The sequence below is a fragment of the Coenobita brevimanus genome, chromosome 26, assembly GCF_032717465.1.
Source record: "Coenobita brevimanus isolate Jiangsu-jjx chromosome 26, ASM3271746v2, whole genome shotgun sequence".
In the NCBI taxonomy this organism is placed as follows: Eukaryota; Metazoa; Arthropoda; class Malacostraca; order Decapoda; family Coenobitidae; genus Coenobita; species Coenobita brevimanus.
Window position 1 is genome coordinate 6,595,148 of NC_136979.1, and position 25,000 is coordinate 6,620,147.

Here is a 25,000-nt window from a genome sequence, read left to right on the forward strand (position 1 = left end):
GTTAGCTAATACTGCATCTCACTCAGTTGAACCAAGATAGACAGATAGATAGAAAGAATAAGATAGACAGAAGGATAATCACCGCCTCCTCCTGTAGACTTAGACGTGGTACTGATAAACTGATTTACTCCACCTTCACACAGAGAGACAGACAGATAGATAGAATTAATATCACCCCCACGTCCTGAGAGAATGGTCAGAGATGAATGGCGTGCAATCAAAGAAACAATTATCTTTCCAGTTCCCCCTGAAGAAAATTGACACCTGGCGAAATACATTGAAATTCCTCATCTCGACTAGTGTGTGTTTCATAAGTTTCGATTTTTCCGCTATCTGTTCGTCACACTTTGGAGAAATACTTGTGCCTCTGTCTGTGCGTTGTTGATGTTATTGCCCACACCTGGCGGGTCATGTCTGGTCACACAAGGCTATATCAAGTCAGGTTAGGGGTCACTGCTATACCCTTTCCCCTTTCTCTCTGCATTTTTTATTATCTGGCTTAGGATATACCAGTTGATGACAGGTGTGTGTGTGTGTGGGGAGGGGTGGAAAACGTGTGTGTGTGTGTGTGTGTGTGTGTGTGTGTGTGTGTGTGTGCAGTGGTGCTTTGTGTCAAATAATAGGTTGCTTGTTCCCCACGCTGATCACGTCTTTCAAGTAATAGTTTGTGCTCAAGGTTAACCCAGACTTCCTTGAGTTTGAGGCCTTTCCTGCGTTTTAGCAAATCTAGTGTAAAGTGAAGAAATCCGATATGTTTACACTGGCAAAACCTCTAAGAATCTGGAACCACCTTATAACATTTTCTCCTTGTTGGTGTTTTAACAAGAGAAACAGGTCGTAATCTTTAGTCTTTCATCATAGGGAATGTTACAAGGGGAAGGTAGCTATTCTGTTCCTGGGTGTTGTATTGATTTTAGTTTTACGGTGTCTTACAGAAATTCGGAGACCAGAACTGCACTGCGTAATCTAGATGTGGTTGCATGAGTCTCGTATAAAGGAGTAATTATGCTAGCCTTGCTGTTACCTTCGAAGTTTCTGTTAGCGAATTCCAGCCTCCGATTTATTTTCTGGGTAGTTTCTGAGCTGTGTTGTTAGAATCTGACATATTCTCAAGTTGGTACTCCTATATTTTCAACGCTGTTTCTCTCCTTTAATTTTGGCTGAGCATTTGATATTCTTTTTAAGTTTCGACCAACTTTATTATTATTGTTATTATTATTATTATATTATTATTATTATTATGCCAACGGCCATACCACGTTGAGTACACCGCTTCCCGTCCGATCAGCGAAGTTAAGCAACGTTGGGTCTGGTTAGTACTTGGATGGGTGACAGCCTGGGAACACCAGATGCTGTTGGCATAACGTTCTCCCTACGTGTCAAGTGGGGTTGGTGGAGGATTAGTGCCCCTCCCTGTAAAACAATTAACTCTAAGCCCTTGACCACCCCGTTTGGGATACATGGCGTCTGGCAATGAATGAAATTATTATTATTATTATTTGTATTAAACAGTAATGAAATCATCTCTTACATAACTATAAATACCTCCGCCTGTACAAGATAATCATGTGTCAAGACTTAAAAAAATAGTATATTCTTGTAACTGAGACTTTATAAATCAATACTGTGAGCGTCTAAGAATATTTTAGTGATCAGAATAATATAAAGACTCTCGTTTCCCAAAATACACTTAAATTCACCGAATGCAAGGTACTGGAAGTCGATATCGGAAGTTCCTGCCTGTTACCAGAACTTCCTGCCTAATACCGGAAGTTCCTTACATTAAAACACATACCGGTACATTATAAGGATGGATTAAATGGTAGTGCTATCCTTGTCAGTTTCCTTCCCACCTGAGACGAAGAGAAGGTATGAAGAGAGGTTAAAAGTACGTGTCAAACAGGCCTGACTTGATTATGCCTTACTTCCTGCTTTGGTATTGCCTGTGTTACACCTGAGAATTCGTTGCCCTTAACCTGGAGAGAAGCTGTTTTGAGAGAGAGAGAGAGAGAGAGAGAGAGAGGGGGGGGGGAGCTGAGTGCAAGTTTGGGAATAAAGGTGATGGAGAGAGGCGCGAGGTTGTGAAGTAGAGAGAACTGGGGAGATGAAATAGGGCTGGAAGAGAGCGAGTGAAGACAGACAGACAGACAGACGGACGGACGGATGGAGATTTAGTTAATGTCTACTGGAGTGATGTGTACTACGGAAAGGACTCATTTAATTCGACCTTCAGACAGACAGACAGACACACAGTTGGAGAGAGCCAATGTCGCTTCTACCTCCACTGAACAGAGAGAGAGAGAGAGAGAGAGAGAGAGAGAGAGAGACGCCTTAACCCCATTGCAGCGATGACGTTAGATATGGCCGTCATTAACCCCTTCAGTACGAGACGCTATTCCTCAGTTGAATAAAATCGCATGTAATTAGCAAGAACGAAGAAAAAAAAGCTATTGTACTTTTTGTTCTTAATGTTGCTTAACTCTGGGTGTCTGACCGAGCAGACCCGTCGATCACAAGTAAGCAGTAGTTTCTGTGTGGCTGGCTTACATATGCAGTACAGTACATACACTTTGTAGGAATCCAGCACCTCCATTTGGTAGACCAGGTTCCTTGCCACGGCTTGCGTCTTAGTCCAAATATCGGTAAGTGTCTCAAATACAGTATACGTTTGGCGTGGTCTGGGGCGTGAGGAGTGAATTACGACGAATATCATTGAGAAAGAATGTTTATCAATCTCCCAGGCCGTGGAGAACATGGCGAGTGTCCGTAGATGCGAGGAGGTGGGGAAAGGACAGAGTAACCCTTTCAGTCCAACGATTATTTAGTAATGTTTATAATCCATTGACGTGCATATATATAGATAGATAGATAGATAGGTAGATAAAGGGATATAGAAAGATAGATAGATATTTGTTATAGATACGTAGGTAGGTAGATAGGTAGATAGATAGAAGGATAGAGTTAGATATTTGTTATTCGACGGAGTACCTCTTCACTACGATAGCATTTCCTTTATATTGTTCGTGCTGCCTCCAGACGATTTTACTCATCTCCGGAGGCAATTTATAGTGAAGGGGTTGATGGAGGTTGTGTCTTACTTCATCACTACGAGAGTCTGACCTCATCACTACGAAAACCTCATCACTACGACATTCTAACCTCATCACTACGAAACTTTAACCTCATCACTACGACACTTAAACCTCATCACTACGAAATTTTAAAGTCACCACTACGAAATTTTAACCTCATCACTACGACACTTTAACCTCATCACCACGACACTTTAACCTCATCACTACGACACTTTAACCTCATCACTACGACACTTTAACCTCATCACCACGACACTTTAACCTCATCACTACGACACTTTAACCTCATCACCACGACACTTTAACCTCATCACTACGACACTTTAACCTCATCACCACGACACTTTAACCTCATCACCACGACACTTTAACCTCATCACCACGACACTTTAACCTCATCACTACGACACTTTAACCTCATCACCACGACACTTTAACCTCATCACTACGACACTTTAACCTCATCACCACGACACTTTAACCTCATCACCACGACACTTTAACCTCATCATCACGAAACTTTAACCTCATCACTACAACATTCTAACCTCATCACTACGAAATTTTAAGCTTATCTCTACGAAAACCTCATCACTACGTCATTCTAACCTCATCACTACGACATTTTAACCTCATCACTACGACATTTTAACCTCATCACTACGACATTTTAACCTCATCACTACGACATTCTAACCTCATCACTACGAAAGGCCTTCCCAAAACTGCCCAAAATTTTATAGATGCAAGAAGAGTAAAATAAAATGTTGAATGGATTTTTTTATTTATTTATTGGGTCATATTTGGATTATTTTGGTAAACACACACACACACACACACACACACACACACACACACACACACACACACACACACACACACACACACACACATACAGGTACAAAGCGTGGGTACAAAACTATAAAGGCGATAATAAAAAGAAAAACAAAAATAAAATCGAGACCAGAAATTGCGTAAGTGTTGGCCTTTTTTTTTTTTTTTTTCTGGATGTCTTATTTTCGTTGGCATTTGAGGTTTCGTGGCACCTTTTCCATGGCAACTTATTTTACATGTTATAATAGATATTCTCTTGTTCTCTTGTTTGTTGTTTTTGAATATTCTACTTTTATATTCTCTTATGTTATCTGTATATTTTTAGTTCTGACAATTTTTTCTTAAGAACGTATGAGAGGGCAAACAGGTGTGCTATAGAAAATAAATCACTTAGGAAGAGGCGCTACGAGACCTCCTATGTCATCTAGAATTTGGTCCCATAAGCACGCGGAGAATGCATACCTTCACCATCTCCAGTAAGACTTATGATTTATTGTTGTAGTTACTCTTTCCTGCCAGACGAGTGCTTTTACGCTCTCACATAGTTAATTCTACGGTCTTGGTATCCCCCGTTATAGATTTTCAGGGAGCACATACCTCCGTCAACACCAGTTATATTTAATTTTTCATGCATTCGGATCCAAAAATCTAATCAACTCTTCCTTGACCCACTGCCCACTTACCCACTAGTTTTTGCGATGACATGTACACAAAGAGACAAACAGACAGACAGACAGACATAACCTCCTCCAGCTTCGTCAGCATAAGTAATGTTCTGTAAGTGTGCACCAGGAAGACACAGGCGTTACTGATTACTTACGGTGTTAATGGTTGTGTGCAGGTAAGGACGTAACCACGCCTACTATTCCCCTTGCCTGTACCGCACACAACGAGTAAACACGTAACATAAAATCGTTCGGTGATATCCTGATTCACACAAAAATCACAGTTGTTGCCAGGAATATCGCTCCACTTTCAGCACGAACAATTATGAAACTTTGACACATTATCCTGAAAAAAATGTCCTCAGTTACCAAGACCTCATCACTGGGTTTCGAATGTTATTGTTCAATCTTACGTTATGTATCGTAATGAAGCGTATCGATATTAGCGTCCGCAATCTTTCGTCAGCGGAGTGAAGGGGTTAAGCAGATAGAATGTACCTGTTTCTATAGGTATCTTCACTGTCATATATGGTGGAAAATGTAGGTTGATAGATACTGTTTTGTTCAGAAGAATTAATAGTTGTAGAATATCGCAAAAAGAAATGTTTTGATTTTGAGTTTAGTGAGATCAGAAGTTACCCACCGAAAATTCTCTGAACCTTTATTATTATTATTATTATTATTGTTGTTGTTGTTGTTGTTGTTGTTTATATTATTATTATTATTATTATTATTATTATTATTATTATTGTTATTGCTACTACTACTACTACTACTGCTACTACTACTACTACTACTACTACTACTACTACTATATTCTGCCACCACCACATGATTCCACTGAACTTAGCAAGGACCTTCACACTTAAATGGCTAATGAAGGCTCTCTCTAACCCCTTCAGTTCCATGTCCCTCCCAAAGCTGAGTAAAATCGTCTGGTGGTATCAAGGGTGAAATAGAAATACGTCATCATCTGAGCCCGGAAATTAATCATTGGAATTTTGACATCAATCGAAATTTTCTGTCCTACGTAACTGATTTTACTTATGAGATGAAAATTATGTGCAGATTGAATTATTACAGGTAAACTGGGCTTAATTATAGGTGCACATATGTTCCTACCTCCCCCTCTCGTCTCCCTCCTTCTCTCTCTCCTCCCCCTCCCCCTCCCTTCTCCATCCTTCCCTCTCCCCTCTACCTCCCTCCCATTTCCCTTCTTGCGCTCCCTCAGGTTACCTCCCTATCACATCCCTTCCCTCCCCTTTCTCCTCCTCCCTTTCTTCTTACTTCTCCTTCGCCCTTCTTCTGCCTCTTCCCTCACCCCCTCCCTTCCCTTGTGTTTCCTCCCTTCCCCCTGTCCTGTACGTCTCTTCCCGTACATCCTTTCACCTCCTGCCTCCCTCGCCTCACACATACGACCCACCTCAGCCCAAACACCGCTGTCACAAATAACAATAGATCAATAAAGTATAAACAAAGTGGAGCAAATCCTGAAGAATGGAAATTAAAAAATAACAGATGAAAATTGTCAAACATTACATAAGAACATGAGAACACGAGAACATGAGAACAAAAGAAGAAAGGGTAACTGCAGTAATCCAGTTGATCCATGTTAGACAGTTCATAAAAGAGTAACTGAACTACTAGAATGAGATAAGGATAGCAAGGAAGAAGACTGTCCCCCGCCTTCCAACCAGGGGTACCCGGCGTTGCCCAGGTACAACTCAATGATCATGCGCACCAACACTGTCTGGACCCCTGGATGGCCACTCCCCCTCGGCCCCATTTCCCCGGTCATCTAATACCCATGGACCTATTCACCCACTATCCACCCACCCACCTAACCTACCCGCCCACTCCACCCTCCCTGCCCACCCCACCAATCCATCCACCCATCGGACCCGTTGTATTGATAGTATGGCTATAGAAGTATAAAAAAAAAAAAAAAAAATGGCTACCACGTGTCCGCCATGTTGATATATTATTTCTAATTAGTTCTAGTTATGGCCGTCAGGGGCGCCAATTAAGCAGCTGTACTGTACACATGTAAATGCGTCGTAAAAAGTTACACGTGTTACGGCTGTTTGGAGAGTTTTATATTCTCTCTCTCTCTCTCTCTCTCTCTCTCTCTCTCTCTCTTTCTCTCTCTTTCTCTCTCCTTCCTTTGTGTACCAGCGAGGTGAGGCAGGGCACTCTTGGGTTACGGAGTGTATTGTACATTTACAGCGTAGCGTAACGTGACGGTAAAGCTTCCTGCTGACCCTCGTGTTATCGGGCCTGCTCCCCAACCCCCTTGTGACCTGAAGGGAATCTCTCCGACGTTATATACAGCTTGGAGAGGATGAGTGTGTGTGATGTAGTGTCTGGTAGATTTCCTTTCACGTGTGCTAACCGACTAGAGCTGGTTACCTCACGTTTTTGAATACGTTATGAAATTCTTGGTGGTCTGGAGTACAAAGTGATTGAGATAAATCATATGTGAAGAATTCTTGGTGGTCTGGGACATCAAGATCGTGGATAAACATTATGTGGATTGATATGCCTTGTGAGAAGCTGTGTATGTCCCCAGCAGACACTACATCCTATTTTATGAGATATATTAGTGTCTGTAATTATAATGTGTGTACTTATGGAGCATTTTGAGCATTGTATTTCGTTTTTCGTAACGTGTCGGTCGAATGGATTACACCCCCCCTCCCAAAAAAAGGGCGAGGTTAGAAGATGATGTACAGTTGCGAACGTAAATATTGATAAATTAAGAGATGGTGAACAATAGCCTTTGGAACACCGTAAGGCCATCATCGAAGCCCAATGGATTTTTTCAGATAATTGCGTGCGTGTTTTATAGTTGTTCGACTTAAAATTGGATCGATATATTTGTCCTTAACTGTACAATGATTTCTTTGAAGGATACGATATTTGGTGAAACGGGTCACTTTTTTTTTTTTTTTTTTCGTTTTCTTATTTGCCCATTTTCTTTTTTGGTTCGCCTTGGATAGGACAAAAGAATTGGTGTTTTTTTTTTAAGGTGTCTTGATCTTTTCTTCAAGGCTGTAACTAAGTAGAGAGAGAGAGAGAGAGAAGCGGGGGATGGAAAACAGATAGCCAGACAAAGAATCGAAAGGAAGGAAGGAGGGAGGAAAGAAGAGGGAAAGGGGGAACGAAAGAAGAAGGAGGGAGAGAGAGAAGGGAGGGTGGAAGAAAAAGGGGGAAGGAGGAGAGAAGAGGGAGGGAGGAAAGAAAAGGGGGGAGGAGGAAGGAGTAAGGAGAGAAAAGAAAAGGGGGGAGGAGGAAGGAGTAAGGAGAGAAAAGAAAAGGGGGGAGGAGGAAGGAGTAAGGAGAGAAAAGGGGGAGGGAGGCGAGAGGAAAGAAGGAAGAGAGTGGGGAGAGAGGAGAGTGGGAGGAAAGAAAAGGGGGAGGGGGAGAGAGGAGGGAGGGAGGGAGGAAAGAAAAGGGGGGAGGGGGGAAGGAAGTGAGATAAAAGAGCTATAACGGGACAGTCATGTATAATGTGTCACTGATTTCCGTTCATGGCAAGGTTGACAATATCGTACACTTACACACACCGCATTTACGTACACACGGACAAATACGTACACACCAGTCACGCGTTCCAAAATATACAGTCACAGGTATCAGTTCGGGGAAAACCACACACACACACACACACACACACACACACACACACACACACACACACACACACACACACACACACACACACACACACACACACACACACACACACACACCAAGCCTCTCACTGCGGTACTCTCTGTGTGCATATTGACGACATAACCTATTAGTATTACTTCCAAAACAAACTTCCCCCCCCCCCGCCCAGCCCTGAAATTCACCCAACGGGGGCGTATCTGGAGTGGGGGGGGGGGTGTTTGATCAGGTGGGGCATAGATACGACCTTCATTAGCCCATCTAGTCACGAAGAAGTGCGATGGAAATTATGTATATCGTAGTACTGTCACTGCGACTGAAATTTGCACAAAGAGTAAACGCACTCTATCAGGTACCTCCCTATCCCCCGAAAGGAGGATGGTGTAAGGTGTAATAAGCAAAATGAATCGCTTAGGAGAAGGTATTAGGGAGGGTCCTTAAAGATGAGGATAAGGGCCAAAGTAGTAGGTAGCAAGAATAATATTAAAATAAGTCGCTTAGGCAAAGGTGTTAGGGAGCTTCAATAAAGATGAGAATACGGGTCAAAGTAGTAGATAGGATAAATAATATCAAAATAAATCGCGTAACAAAAGGTGTTAGGGAGGTTCCTTAAAGATGAGAATACGGGTCAAAGTGGTAGAGAGCAAGAGTAATATCAAAATAAGTCGCTTAAGCAAAGGTGTTAGGGAGCTTCAATAAAGATGAGAATACGGGTCAAAGTAGTAGATAGGAAAAATAATATCAAAATAAATCGCTTAGGAAAAGGTGTTAGGGAGGTTCCTTAAAGGTGAGAACACGGGTCAAAGTGGTAGAGAGCAAGAATAATATCAAAATAAATCGCATGGGAAAAGGTGTTAGGGAGCTTCCTTAAAGATAATACGGGCTAAAGTGGTAGATAACAAGAATAATGTCAAAATAAATCGCATAGGAAAAGGTGTTAGAGAGCTTCCTTAAAGATAATACGGGCTAAAGTGGTAGATAACAAGAATAATATCAAAATACATCGCATGGGAAAAGGTGTTAGGGAGCTTCCTTAAACATGAGGTTAAGGGACTAAGTGGTGGATAGCAAGAATAACATCAGAATCTCTTCACCATAAGGACGTGTTGCTGTATTAATTCTTAACCCTCCCAGACGATTTTATTCATCTTCGTAATAAAGCCAAGTGGTGTATTTATCCCTCTAGTTCGAAAATCTGTCCTAAGCTTGAGGAAATCGTCTGGAGATTGCAAGAATGAAGTGACAATAATAATAATAATAATAATAATAATAAGAAGAAGAAGAAGAAGAAGAATGGTAGTAGTAGTAGTAGTAGTAGTAGTAATAATAATAATAATAATAATAATAATAATAATAATAATAAAGACAATTTTATCAGCAGAACTCCCAGATATTAATGAACGTAGCATATTATCAACCCCTTCAGTTCGGAAATTCTCTCCACCTGAGTAAAATTGATTGATGGGAGAAGAAAAAAATATATTCTTGGAAGGAGTTGACATATACTTTAAAAATGAAAATGAAGAGAAAACCGAAAAATAAAAAAAAAAACGAGAAAAAATATAAAAAAAAGTAATTATATTGAGGTAATCGACATTTAAGGAACTTTAAATTTAAGGGATCATAAAATTAAGAGATTGATTTGCCATGAATATTAAAGTCAAAAATGGAAATAAAAAAAATAAAAAAACAAATCAAAAAATGTTAATGACGTCATCGTATTGAACTATTTTACATTATTATTTTTTTTTGTCTTATAAAACGAGGAAAATGACTTGACAGAATTTTGTATATGTGAAAAAACGAAAAAAAAAGAAATGACTAATCGTTTTGAGCCAGTTAACATTTACGTGACTTCGTGTGTGTGTGTGTGTGTGTGTGTGTGTGTGAGTGTGTGTGTGTGTGTGTGTGTGTGTGTGTGTGTGTGTGTGTGTGTGTGTGTGTGTGTGTGTGTGTGTGTTGTAAAACCAGGGGAATGACTTGCCACTGTTTTGTGTAATGGGTGTTTTTCTGTGAGTTTTTATGTTAGTGTTTGTGGTTTCCGGTGTTATCCGTGCTCTGAATTTCTCCTTGTGTGTGTGTGTGTGTGTGTGTGTGTGTGTGTGTGTGTGTGTGTGTGTGTGTGAGAGAGAGAGAGAGAGAGGGGGGGAGAGGGAGAGGTGGGGTTGAGGGAAGGATAGAAAAAAGTGGGAGAGGGGGGGTGAGGGAGGAAGGGGAAGGGGGAAGACCTGAGGGAAGGGGAGGAATGGAAGAGAGAGAGAGAGAGAGAGAGAGAACCCTATCAAATGCATCTTACCGTTACCTAATCTCCTGTTACTGTTACCTAATCTCCTGTTACTGTTACCTAATCTTCTGTTACCGTTACCTAATCTCCTGTTACTGTTACCTAATCTCCTGTTACTGTTACCTAATCTCCTGTTACCATTACCTAATCTCCTGTTACTGTTACCTAATCTCCTGTTACTGTTACCTAATCCCCTGTTACTGTTACCTAATCTCCTGTTACTGTAACTTAATCTTCTGTTACCGTTACCTAATCTCATGTTCCTGTTACCTAATCTCCTGTTACCGTTACTTCAGTTGTCATTTTTTTTTTGTAATGCAAGTTTTCTCACGCACATACAGAGCTGATCTTTCTTTCTCTCTCTCTCTCTCTCTCTCTTTTTTTTTTTTTTTTTTTTTTTTCTGTAATTTCAGGATTCTTGCTTACGTACATTTCCTTTTTCGAAATCGTAAACTATGCCCGAGAATTTCTATAGATGAGTTAAATCTACTTGGTAAAATCTGAAACTGGTTGTGAAGTTGATTAATATTTTCTGTGAGATGACGGCTGGTGTTTTTCCAAGAGATTTTTACTCAGCTCACGGGACGGTTTTCGAGGTGGAGGGGTTGAATTTGCCTCTGAATTATTCTTCCATTATAAGAGGTCTCATGTGGGCTTAAAGGTAGTAGTAGTAGTAGTAGTAGCAGTAGTAATAATAATAATGATAATGATGATAACAACAACAACAATAATAATAATAGTAATAATAGTAATAATAATAATTTGTGATAGGTAGGGGCGCTCACCATCCACTCACTCGATGTAGTGCTGCTCTTGGGTGTCTGCCCTTTCCTTTCCTCCATCCTTCTTTCCTTCCATCCTCTTCTGTCTTTCTTTCCTTCATTCTTTCCTCGTCCTTCTGCCTATGGGTGACTTTAGACTCCCTCTTCTGTCTTTCTTTCCTTCATTTTTTCCTCTTACTTCTGCCTGTGGGTGACTTAGGTGACAAGCCAAATGGTTTCCTGTACACCAGGAAACCATTTACTACGCTGGGTGGTAACCATATAACCAAATTTTGGCGCCTGGTAGTTTAATGGGTAATTATTGCACTCCAATCGGATTGAGCCGATGAAGGTTTATATCCAAGGGATGGTTGGGGTTGATTGCTCACGTAATGCCACTCAGGGATGAGTGAGGCTGGTCACTCTAATCTTAAATGTCAGGACCAACTTGCCTAGCCCCGGGCTCCTACGCTCCTCATGGGGCAACGTAGGATTGGATGATGAATGAATAATAATAATAATAATAATAAAAAGTGTGGATATAACATACTTGAATATGAAATGTATCCATACTCAAAAAAACAACCAAGCGTAACTTAAAATATCCCTATGGTGACCGAAGGAGTGAATTGATAGGGAATATTGTTTTTTTTTTTTTTTTTTTTTTTATGCTTCCGACTCTGGACAGAGGCTAAACAACCCGTTCCTTAAGACCCAGCAGTCGTCCTACATATCACACACCTCCATTTTTTTTTTTTTTTATGTGACCGACTCTGGGCATAGGCTTCACAGCCTGCTTTCAAGGCCCAGTAGTCCTCCTCCATACCATACACCTCTACATGTCACCACTTCGGCGCCAACACCCACCATCCATACTGTATACATGCTAGGGTTGTCTCATACAGGACTGGTGTATTGGTATTAGCGGGGGTATTTTTACGACATGTCGGCGGGTCTTCTGGTAGATCAGTAAAGTCTGATATTTATGAAATTCAAATCCTTAAACTGTTCCCTGCCCCGGCGGGATTTGAACCCCGGTCCGTTAGGACTGCAGGCCACCTCTCTACCGATTGAGCCACCGCCAACACCCACCGTCCAGCGAGGGATCGATGCATACTGCCCTGTTGAGAATAAGGGAACCACGCAGACAGCTGAGAATATTGATAATTAAGGGAATACTGAACATTACACTTCACGCCTGGTGGTTTAGTGGACAGGACGCCCCGATCGGAAAGCCGGCCTTGTATACTGCAGGTTCGATCCTCAAGAGTGGCTGGAGACTTCAATTACGTAATGTCATCAGGGGAAGTACGTTGGTCATCTACCCCTGAATCTGCTGGACTATGGTAGACTAGCCTCGGGACCCTACGCCTTTGAAGAGGATAGAATGGGGCTGACTGTTATCATTTATCATCCAGGTGGATGGTAGATCTACACCCATCAAAAGTAGATCCACGTCTGTCAAAAGTAGATCCACACCTGCCAGAAGTAAATCCACGCCTGTCAAAAGTAGATCCACACCTGTCAAAAGTAAATCCACGCCTGTCAAAAGTAGATCCACACCTGTCAAAAGTAGATCCACGCCTGCCAAAAGTAGATCCACACCTGCCAAAAGTAAATCCACGCCTGTCAAAAGTAAATCCACACCTGCCAAAAGTACATCCACATCTGCCAAAAGTACATCCACACCTGCCAATCACCTCTAATTGGTTAATGTGACTTTCGTTCTTTGACCCTCTTTATCTATCTATCTCTGTCTATCTATCTATCAATCTGTCTGTCTGTCTGTCTGTCTGTCTGTCTGTCTGTCTCTCTCTCTCTCTCTCTCTCTCTCTCTCTCCCTATATATATATATATATATATATATATATATATATATATATGGAGCCTCTGTGGTACAGTGGTAAAGTTGCGTTTTCGTACATGGGAGAAGCAGGGTTTGCGCCCCGCCAGGGTAAGAAACTTTGAGAGTGTTTTCCTGGCCACATACTGCTTTGGCGGACACAAGGGGTGCTGTGGTTGAACCAACGTTCCATATTATAAAGTATGCTTACACCCAGTCGGCTTGCGCGGACCGATTACACTTGGTTCACAGATTACACACACATCCAAAGCCACTCCAGCACTACAGTCACACTTACAAGCACTTCTCACCCTACATACAATCTCTATCAGACATCCTAAGCCACTTGGTAGAGATACATTGGCTGTACCGTCCCCACTTCAGTCGGGATAGGCCGGTCCTTCAGTGGACACTCACGCGGCTGATGATGATGATGATGATGATGATGACGTTCGCGCCATAACTCCTAGGCTATTTGATGGACTTGAATGATACTTCCCAGGTGAGTTCGTCTGGTTAATGGGAAGGTCTTCCACTACCGTATACAATTTTACAACCATGGTTTATAGTGGGACCAGCTTTCTCATCTAATTAATAATTCTCAGAAATAGTGAAAGGAGGACAGATTAGGTTTTGATATCTCAGTACATCTTGCACAATGAACTTTCATCCGTAATGCGATATTTGAGGAGCCTGACCACCCAAAAAAAAAAATAAATAAATAAATAAAAATAAGTTAAGGTAAGCACATAGACCTCAACGAAATCGGCATAAAATATCGCGGGATTGGGTATACAGTTTCCATGTCTGCTTTTGCACAGGAAGAAGCTATACATGTGCTTTATTTTGGTATATTTCTGGTACAAAAATAACCCCATAAGGAACCCTGCAGAAAGACGCGTGGCCTTAAGCGTTAATGTAGTGTTACTGGCGTGTGGGAAAATACCTGCTGACTATACCTGCTAATTTACGGGTTTTCATGGAACCTACCTTGCTGACTGTTAGATTATTATTATTATTATTATTATTATTATTATTATTATTATTATTATTGTGGTGGTTGTTAATATTATTATTATTATTATTATTATTATTATTATTATTATCATCATCATCATCATCATCATCATCATCATCATCATCAACATCATCATCATCATCATTACTACAACTACTACTACTACTACTACTGCTGCTACTGTTGTTTTTGTTGCAGTCATCCTTATCCCATCCTGAAGTGGAAAAATTTCATGATTTTTTTTATTATTATTATTATTATTATTATTATTATTATTATCGTCGTTGTTGTTGTTGTTTCTGTTGATATTTAGATCGGTGGTTGATATTCGCTATTGTTGTGAAATTCAGTGTTGTCTCTCATATATATATATATATATATATATATATATATATATAATTTTTTTTAATGCAAGGAAGAAGGAACCAAAGGCCTGGAGCCCGCTAACCGTTCCTTCCAAGAAAGAAACAAAAACAATACAAAAGAAAGCCAAATTCAAGATCCTTTCATTTCGAGACGCCTGGACACACTGCGTTTGAAAGACTGGAGATCATAGGAAATAGGAAATACAGACAAAGGGAGACAGTTCCAGAGATGACCTGCTGCATAAATGAAGGACTGGGAGTAACGGTTAACTCTTGCATTAAAGAGTTGGACAGAAAAGGGATGAGAGTTTTTTGCTAGACGAGTGCTACGCGCCCGTCGTAGAGGTGGAGGGATGCAAGCAGACAGTTCAGAGGAGCATTGACCAATGAAGTAGCGATAGAAAAGAGATAAAGATGCAACAGTGCGGCGAAGAGACAGTTTTTTTTTTTTTTTTTTTTGGTGTCCGACTCTGGGCATAGGCTTCACAGCCTGCTATCAAGGCCCAGCAGTCCTCCTACATACTATACACCTCTACATGTCACCACTTCGGCGCTAACACCCACCGTCCATATTGAATACATGCTAGGGCTGTCTCATACAGGACTGGTGCATTGGTATTAGCGGGGTATTTTTACGACATGTCGGTGGGTCTTCTGGTAGATCAGTAAAGCCTGATTTAATGAAATTCAAATCCTTAAACTGTTCCCTGCCCCAGCCGGGATTCGAACCTGGGTCCGTAAGGACTGCAGGCCACCTCTCTACCGATTGAGCCACCGGTTGAAGGGAGCAAGTAAAAGGAGGAGAGTTAATGAGACGAGAAGCCTTTGACTCCACCCTATTGAGAAGAGCTGTAGGCTATGTGTGGAGCCTCCCCACACATGAGGGTTGTACTCTACACAGGGGCGAATAAAACCCGTGTATAAAGTCAACAACTGTGCAGGGGTAAAGAAAGTACGGAGTCCTGTTTTCTTGATATTTTTACATAAATACAATTGTCAATACTGTTTTTATTCACGTTGATTATCACTCCTCTCAGATGAAGTAAATATCGAGAACTGAGACATATGGACACAGAACGACTATCAGTATCACGTCTAGTCTTTACCGCGATAAATACTGCTCAGGATCAGTACAGGGATACCAAGTCCTGATGTTTGAGGGTACCGGTGTTCGAATCCGTCAGGCGGCTAGAGGTTTTTCAATTATATATACAAAATGCCAACAAGGCCGCAAGATATTCCCCTGCGAATTAAATGATCTGGATTACTCTACCCTGACCTCGAGATAGTCAAGAAAAGATTGACTTATTTATCTATCTGTCTATCTATCTATCTTTCTGCCTGTCAGTCTGTCTATCGTTCCATCTATCTGTCTATCTATCTGGCTGTCAATATATCTATCTGTCTATCTATTTATTTCCACTGATGCCGAAATATGAGGGGCACTCTGTTGACCGTCCCTCTACTTTTGCATCTTCCTGTACAGTTTGGAACAAAAGTTCTCGTATTATTTCAGGATAAACATTTCCCCTTGAAGCATCATATCAGTGAGACTCATCAGTAAAGAGAGACGTGTATGAATCAGGGGAGGAAGAGAGAAGGAAAAAAGAGAGGAATATTATAGAAAAGGAGAGGGATAAAGAGACAAATGTTAGAAGAAAACAGATGGTAAAAAGAGAGGAATGTTAGAGGAAAAGAGGAATATTGGAGGAAAAGAGTAATGTTGGAGGAAAAGAGAAGAATATTAGAGGAAAAGAGAGGAATATTGGAAGAAAAGAGAGGAATATTGGAGGAAAAGAGAGGAATATTGGAGGAAAAGAGAGGAATATTGGAGGAAAAGAGAGGAATATTGGAGGAAAAGGGAGGAATATTGGAGGAAAAGGGAGGAATATTGGAGGAAAAGAGAGGAATATTGGAGGAAAAGAGAGGAATATTGGGGGAAAAGAGAGGAATATTGGAGGAAAAGAGGAATGTTGGAGGAAAAGAGAAGAATATTAGAGGAAAAGAGAGGAATATTGGAGGAAAAGAGAGGAATATTGGAGGAAAAGAGAGGAATATTGGAGGAAGAGAGAGGAATATTGGAGGAAAGGCGATGAATATTGGAGGAAAAGAGAGGTATATTGGAGGAAAGGCGATGAATATTGGAGGAAAAGAGAGGTATATTGGAGGAAAGGCGATGAATATTGGAGGAAAAGAGAGGAATATCGGTGAAAAAGAGAGGAATATTGGAGGAATATTGGAGAAAAGAGAGGAATGTTAGAGGGAAAGAGGAATATTGGAGGAATGTTAGAGGAAAAGAGGAATATTAGAGAAAAAGAGGAATATCAGAGGAAAAGAGGAATATTAGAGAAAAAAGAGGAATATCAGAGGAAAAGAGGAATATTAGAGGAAAACAGGATAGAGGAGAGGAATACTCAATGGTAAGAGAGGAATATTGGAGGAAAAGAGAGGGCAGAAGAGAGGAATATTGGAGGAAAATAGAGGATAGAAGAGAGGAATATTGGAGGAAAGAGAAGGTAGAAGAGAGGAATATTGGAGGAAAGAGAAGGTAGAAGAGAGGAATATTGGTGGAAAAGAGCGGAGAAGAGGAATATTGGTGGAAAAGGGTTAAGAGAGGAATATTGGAGGGAAAGAGAGGGCAGAAGAGAGGAATATTGGAGGGAAAGAGAGGGCAGAAGAGAGGAATATTGGAGGGAAAGAGAGGGCAGAAGAGAGGAATATTGGAGGGAAAGAGAGACTAAAAGAGAAAAAATATTAACCCAATCTCCATTTGTACCCCTCCCCCCAAGAAATACTGGGAAATATCACACTGTTATTCTCTGCCGTGATCAATACTGCTCTGTGTGGAATCAGTACAAAGGATACGAAAGGAAGGATAGATTTTTGTGTGATTGTTACGAAATACACACACACACACACACACACACACACACACACACACACACACACACACACACAGCAGTTCCTTCTGTCCCCACCGCCGAAAATAATAGAAACAAAAAAAAAGAAAAAAAAAATCCGCTACACAACCTTGAACTAGTGTTACGTAACTCCCGCTTCCAGGTTTCGTAACGTAGGCCATGGAACCCTGACTCTCTCTCTCTCTCTCTCTCTCTCTCTCTCTCTCTCTCTCTCTCTCTCTCTCTATGTATGTGTATGTATGTTTGTATGTATGTATGTATGTGTCAGTATGTATGTTTGTATGTATGTATGTATGTGTCAGTATGTATGTTTGTATGTATGTGTGTATGTATGTATGTGTGTATGTATGTATGTACGTATGTGTATTCCTCAACCCTTTACTAATAACAAATTCCATTAACTCCTTTACCACAAGAACTCTCTCTTCACACGAACAAAATTCCTTAACAGTAAAAACTAAAAAAATAAAATAAATAATAATAATAATAATAATAATAATAATGATAATAGCAACAATAATAATAATAATTTTACCAAACATTGTAATGGCGATTTTTTTTAACCCTTCACATTGACAGGTCCCCGAAAGGTAATAAAAATAAAAATAATAATAATAATAATAAATAATAATAATAATAAAGTCGCCTGTCGGTAACGTCATTGTGCGAAAAGGTTATTGACACGGCACAAATATCACAGTCTCAAGCCGAAATATAGATAGATTGAATTATGCAGCTTGGATAGATACATATAGATAGATAGATAGATAGAGCTGTTAGGGTCGACGAAGGAACCCCACACCCATATTCTCAAGCTCCCTAGCACTTTCCCCTAAGCGATTTATTTTTGGATACGGGTAGTTAATATCAACATGCAGGTTTTGTATGTAGAGAACGGCGATGTTGGAATGACTTATGTAACACGGAGAACGGCAATGAGGTGTAATAAGCAAAATAAGTCGCTTGGGAAGAGGTGTCAGGGAGCTTCCTTAACCGGATAGGATACGAGCCTTCGAATTAACTCCTCTTTACTATACTCTTTTCACTCCAACTTGGCCCAGATTTTCATTCTTTTTGCGGCTTATTTCACGTAGCTCAGTGGCAGAAAAAGACAATACTACGCAACTTCGTCCTTTTCTCATCGCATTTCTTCAAGACAATGATCATATGCCGTTGCAAATGCACTCTTGCAACCCAGCATGCATGACGGAGAGGTGCAGTTTTAGGCCAGGTTGGTGTGGGAAGCGTATAGGTAATTCTTGCGGAACGTTAACCTTCTCTTCGTCGGGATAACTCAATTTTTTTTTTATTCCAGCCTACACCAGACTGTTTCATTCAGCTTTGAGTCATAGGAGCCTGAGAGTGTTAATACTGATACCATGATGAAAGCTAACAGCAGATAATAAAAGCTAACACCACAGAAGCCTCGCATGATGGGAACAACTCTCTCATTTCCAACGCACCTTAGACTGTTTTATCCAGGTGAGAGAGAGAGAGAGAGAGAGAGAGAGAGAGAGAGAGAGTGAGTAGGTGAGTGAGTGAGTGAGTGAGTGAGTGTGTGTGTGTGTGTGTGTGTGTGTGTGTGTGTGTGTGTGTGTGTGTTTTAATGAATAGGATTATCGTTACATTCTCAGCGTCTTATACCTCATTCAAAGCTGTATATAATCGTATGGCATTGGCTGGAATAAAAATGCTAAACTTGTCCCAACCGTGAAAGGGCTAGTGACAGTATTAACACACAGGTGTACCTATGCCTTGCTCTCAGCTGAATAAAATCGTCTGGCCTTAACTGGAATTCAATACCAGAGAGGTCGTGAGGGTGAGAGGGTTAATCTAAGCTACACCACACCTCACTAGGGCAGGTATACTAACCTACACCACACCTGGCTGATATAATTGGAAATACCTGTGTTAGAGATGACCTTTATCGGCACTGACCTGGTGAGAATGAGCTCAGGTAGGTCATACATCGGCCTACAATAGAAAGCTTTAGATCTGTGTAAATCTATCCATCTATCTGTCTATCTATTTATCTAGCCATGTTTATTTATTTTTTTATTTTTTTATTTAAGGGAGCAACGTAAAAACATCCATTGTGTTCATCTTCTGTGTAAATAGCTTGTTGTTAAAATGTTGGCTAAAGATCCTCTAACACACACACACACACACACACACACACACACACACACACACACAGGATTATAGGAGATTAAATTTTAAAAATATAGATGTGTGTGTGTGTGTGTGTGTGTGTGTGTGTGTGTCCGCATATGCATATACATGAGATTAGTGGAAATATTTGTAAAAGGAAAAGGATGGATACCCGATAGACAGCCAGATTAATAGATAGATAGATAGGCAGGTATCGTATTATCTTGCGTGGATAGATAGGTCAATAAAATATACTGTACATTTTTATTGGGGTATATCTGAGTTTGTTTATATCTTACAGGGTGCGATGGTGTTCTCATAGCGATTTAAGATTGGTGTGGTGTGGTGTTATGGTGTGGTGTGGTGTGTGTGGAATGGTGTGGTGTGTGTGTGTGTGGAGTACGGTATGGTATGCTGTGGTGTGTGGTTCAGTACTGTGTGGTGTGGTATGGTGTGGGGTCGCTGTTACAGTATATATGGTGTGCTGTGTGGTGTGGTGTGGTGTGCTGTGCTGTGTGGTTCAGTATCGCTTAGTATAATGTTGTATGATGTATTATTGGTGTACCCTGGCTTTCACAGTTACAATTTACACTTCTTTTACACTCTCACAAAGGTGTATTTACCAGCAATATTTACGTGGGCTGGAGGTGTTGGGATCTGCCTCAGTCATCTGGAAACCCACGATGTGTAAAGGGACTATTGATCACAGGTGCATGTGGAGTCTGCTGGCTTGTTGAAAGGGGGCAACTTGCATGATCCACTGACCTTCTCATTGCCAGCCTGTGTGTGTGTGTGTGTGTGTGTGTGTGTGTGTGTGTGCTGAGCTTCTGACCGTCTATACTCTCTTCACTTTAACTTGGCCTAAAATTGCCATCTCTCCTTCTTCAGTGATGATCTGTAACAGTATATAAACACTAGAATATGATGCTAGTCACGAAGAAGTGCCGTGGAAAGGAGGAACAGCCGTAACATGGTCTTCGCTACAGGTGGAACGAGGACACGACAGGTGGAACGAGGACACGACATGTGGAACGAGGACACTATAGGTGGAACGAGGACACTATAGGTGGAACGAGGACACGACAGGTGGAACGAGGACACTACAGGTGGAACGAGGACACGACAGGTGGAACGAGGACACTACAGGTGGAACGAGGACACTACAGGTGGAACGAGGACACGACAGGTGGAACGAGGACACGACAGGTGGAGCGAGGACAAGACAGGCGAGATTTCCTAACCTGTTTACGATCAAATCTTAGTCGTCATTTAGATTATTATTATTATTATTATTATTATTATTATTATTATTATTACTTTCAGAGGAAGAACTGGAGACATGGTAAAAATTTCAACTATTTTTTTTATTTATCCGAGGCAATTAACAACTGTGACAATAATTTTCCGCTAGTAACCAAGGAGATTTTCGGTCTGTATACGATTTTTTGAGTTTGATTTTTTTTGTTCTATACGAATTTTTTATTTTTGAAGTTTGATTTTCCCAGGGCGATCATTTTTTTATTATTTTTTTTCTTCGCTAATCTAACCTAACAGATTAAACTAACTGACAAATTAGCCTTACCTAGATTTTCCTGGATTAAAAAAAAGGTGTGAAAAAAATGCACAAAACAGAAATAAGCAGCCAAGAATTGATCATAACACACACACACACACACACACACACACACACACACACACACACACACACACACACACCTTTGATAATCCCAGGCCAGTGTGGGTGAGGCAAGGGGGGAGGGAGGCTTGTAACAGTGACCTCAGGTGTAGATTTTTCCTGATTGGTTTATTAAGATGAAGGAGCCAGGTAAAATATTAGGTTTATTTAAGTATATGTGGTTATGGTTTGCCTTATGTGTAGGCAGACTAGTATAAAAATAATAATAATAATAATAATAATAATATTGATGATGGTGATAATGATAATCGTGATAGTAGTGATGATGATGATGATGGTGATGACAATGATAATGACATTTGAATACATCTACTACTACTACTACTACTACTACTAATAATAATAATAATGCTGGTGGGGGGGAGACAATGAATATCAAAGTGAGTATGAGATTGAGTAAGAGAGTGAGTGAATGGCAGTGAGTAAGAGAGTGAGTGAGTGAGACAGTGAGTAAGAGAGTGCGTGAATGGCAGTGAGTTAGAGAGTGCGTGAATGGCAGTGAGTAAGAGAGTGCGTGAATGACAGTGAGTAAGAGAGTGCGTGAATGGCAGTGAGTAAGAGAGTGCGTGAATGGCAGTGAGTAAGAGTGCGTGAATGGCAGTGAGTAAGAGAGTGAGTGTGTGTGAGACAAGAGTGTGTGAATCTGAGACAGTGAGTAAGAGTGAATATAAGTGTGAGTGATCGTGTGAGAGAGAAACAAGTGTGAGAAATTAATGCAAGTATGAGTGGGATTCGTGGTGAACGTGAGAGAGAGAGAGAGAGAGAGAGAGAGAGAGAGAGAGAGAGAGAGAGAGAGAGAGCATCTTGGTGAAGGAATCAGAGAGCGAACGACAGCATGACTTGTAAGTGTAGATGTGAGAAAGTGAGATAGTAAATTAGTGCAAGTGAGAGAGTGGGAGTGAAAAGATGTGTGTGGAAGTGTGTTGTAAGAGGTTCTGTGTAACTCGCTCTCACTCTCTCACTTTCTTTACGTTCCTGTCCACTTTCACACTCACTCTGCTTCATTCAGTGCTACTTTCTCTCTCACGATCTTTCACACTGTCAGTCACATTTTCACTCACACTCAATATCCCACACTCATTCTCTATACCCTCACACACACACTCACACACTCACTTAAGATTCTATTGGCTGTCACATTCACTCTCACCACACACTCACTCACTCAAGCTCCCACTCTCTCACTCTTGCACTCACATTCCCTCACTCTTACCATATATATATATAATTGCCGGATGGATGATTATACATTTTTTGTTAACGTGGAGAAATGCACGTATGTTCTTGATGATGATGATGATGATGATGATGATTATATTTTACTAATATTTTTACTACTGCTACTACTACTATTGCTGTTACTGCTACTATTACTACTACTACTACTATTACTACTATTATTATTATTATTATTATTATTATTATTGTCATCTCATTTTAGCCAGAATATAGCATCTTTTCACACCTGTAGCAATGAATGAATGACGCCAGCCATCATTTTAAATTACTTCCAATGTCTTCTTATAAAATGCATAATAAGTTACATAAACAATAAAGAATTTGACTTTTTTTTTTTTTTTTTTTTTACAAACTTAATCCCTTACAGCCTGAATCGTCCCTTTTTTATTATTATTATTACTTCAGGCTACCACCAGACGATTTTATTCAACTTCAGGAGGACGAGTAGATGTGAAAAAAAGTTTGTGAAGACTATCTAACTCCTCCCATTTCTAGTAACTCCTCCCATTTCTTATAACTCCTCCCATTTCTATTAACTCCTCCCATTTCTGATAACTCCTCCCATTTCTATTAACTCCTCCCATTTCTGATAACTCCTCCCATTTCTAATAACTCCTCCCATTTCTAGTAACTCCTCCCATTTCTTGTAACTCCTCCCACTTCTGATAACTCCTCCCATTTCTAGTAACTCCTCCCATATCTTATAACTCCTCCCATTTCTAGTAACTCCTCCCATTTCTAGCAACCCCTCCCATTTTTGTAAACTCCTCCCATTTCTAAGTCTCTTCTAAGCTGGATAAAATCGTCTAATGATAGCAAAATAAGTAAATAATTAAATAATAAATAAATAAATAAATAATGCGACACCTGAATTAAATGTATAAATACCTTAATTAAAATGTCAGCCAAAAACATGAGGATAATTTTTCTCGACAGGTGTGGAGGCGGAAGTGCAAAATTCGGCGGTAAGAGAGAGAGTGAGAGAGAGAGAGAGAGAGAGAGAGAGAGAGAGAGAGAGAGAGAGAGAGAAGTATGAAGTTAATTGGATTTTAGATTTTTTTTTAGATAATTTCCTCCTAATTAGACCTCATCTTCCACTCAGAATTTTCATTTTTTTTCTCGGTTAATGTAAGAAATGCAGTTTTAATTCCGTCAGTATTTCTTAAGTTTATTGAAGTTTTTGCGTATTTTCCTGTTTCTCTCTCTCTCTCTCTCTCTCTCTCACGTTTTATATTCCCCTCAGCTATCAATATTTACCCCTTCACCTCGAACACCTATTGTTTTCACTCCCGTTTTCTGTGAGCGTTTTTTTTTTTATTCAGTTTAGGGGAGACTTATCTAACTGGAGGACTTTGCTAGTTTCTCGTTACCCCATTTATTACTGAGAAATTCTACCTATGCATAATAAATCTGTGTGGCAGTGGAAAGTATATATCGTTGTAGTGAAGGAGTAGTAGTAGTTGTAGTAGCAGTAGTAGTAGTAGTAGTAGTAGTAGCAGTAGTAATAATAGTAGCAGTAGTAGTAGTAGTAGTGGCGAAAGCAGTAGTAGTAGTAGTAGTAGTAGTAGTAGCAGTAATAGTAGTAGTGATGGTGGTAGTGTAGTGGTGAACAGTAGTAGTAGTAGTGTTGATGGTTTGATGATGGTCGTTAATAGTAGTAGTAGAAGTAGTAGTTGCAATCCCAGGCTAATCTTGATCTATACTCAGTGGACTGCAGGCTGAAATTAACCCTTTCCTTCAGTCCACCATCCGTCTTTCGGGGGATAGGGAGCGATCCTGTATTTCCTTGTACCGGATTCCTTGAGATGAACTGACGAGGGAATTTATCAGCACCTAAGACCCTATGACCTACTAGAGCCGTCGGACCGTGAGGTGCTTAATGGTGATTGTATTAATATTTTCAGGCTGCCCTGTCTTGCTCTCAGCTGAATAAAATCGTCTGAATTGAGCGTGGTCCTCATTATAAAGTTGTCCCGACCGTGAGAGGGTTGAAATAATGGCTCCTTAATCAGAAACCCAAATTTTAAGTGTCATTTTAATTTTAAGGCCATGTCATATTGTTGAATTCATCCCTGTAATTATTTCAGAATGAGGACGTGCAAATGAAGGAATTGAGACTGCGGTAACTCAGTCGAATGTGTGTATAAGCACTCATACATACACACACACACACACACACACACACTTCTGATTCATGTACGTGTGTCTGCCTGCCTGTATATATTTAAACTAAGCTTTTTTTTAATGTGATAATACCATGGCTCATCATTTTCCATATTCTGTATAGAGAGAGGTTCATCCTGTCATGTTACTGCTTCACCGATTGTATGTATGTATGTATATAGATTGAGAGGTAGGTAGGTAGGTTGGTAGGTAGATTGGTACGTAGGTAAATTAATGGATAGGTAAGTACACAGACAGGTAAATGAATAAATAGATATATATAGATAGACGAA

The 25,000-nt window shown here is 40.4% G+C and overlaps 1 protein-coding gene and 1 non-coding gene across 2 annotated transcripts in view; one reads left to right on the forward strand and one right to left on the reverse strand.

The window, feature by feature from the left end:
- Positions 1–25,000, reverse strand: part of Tat (Tyrosine aminotransferase) — a 96,096-nt gene that overhangs the window by 70,670 nt on the left and 426 nt on the right. The window lies entirely within an intron of this gene.
- On the forward strand, positions 1,243–1,361 carry LOC145394298 (5S ribosomal RNA). Its single transcript, XR_013896371.1, has one exon. It is a non-coding gene; the product is annotated as a 5S ribosomal RNA (ribosomal RNA).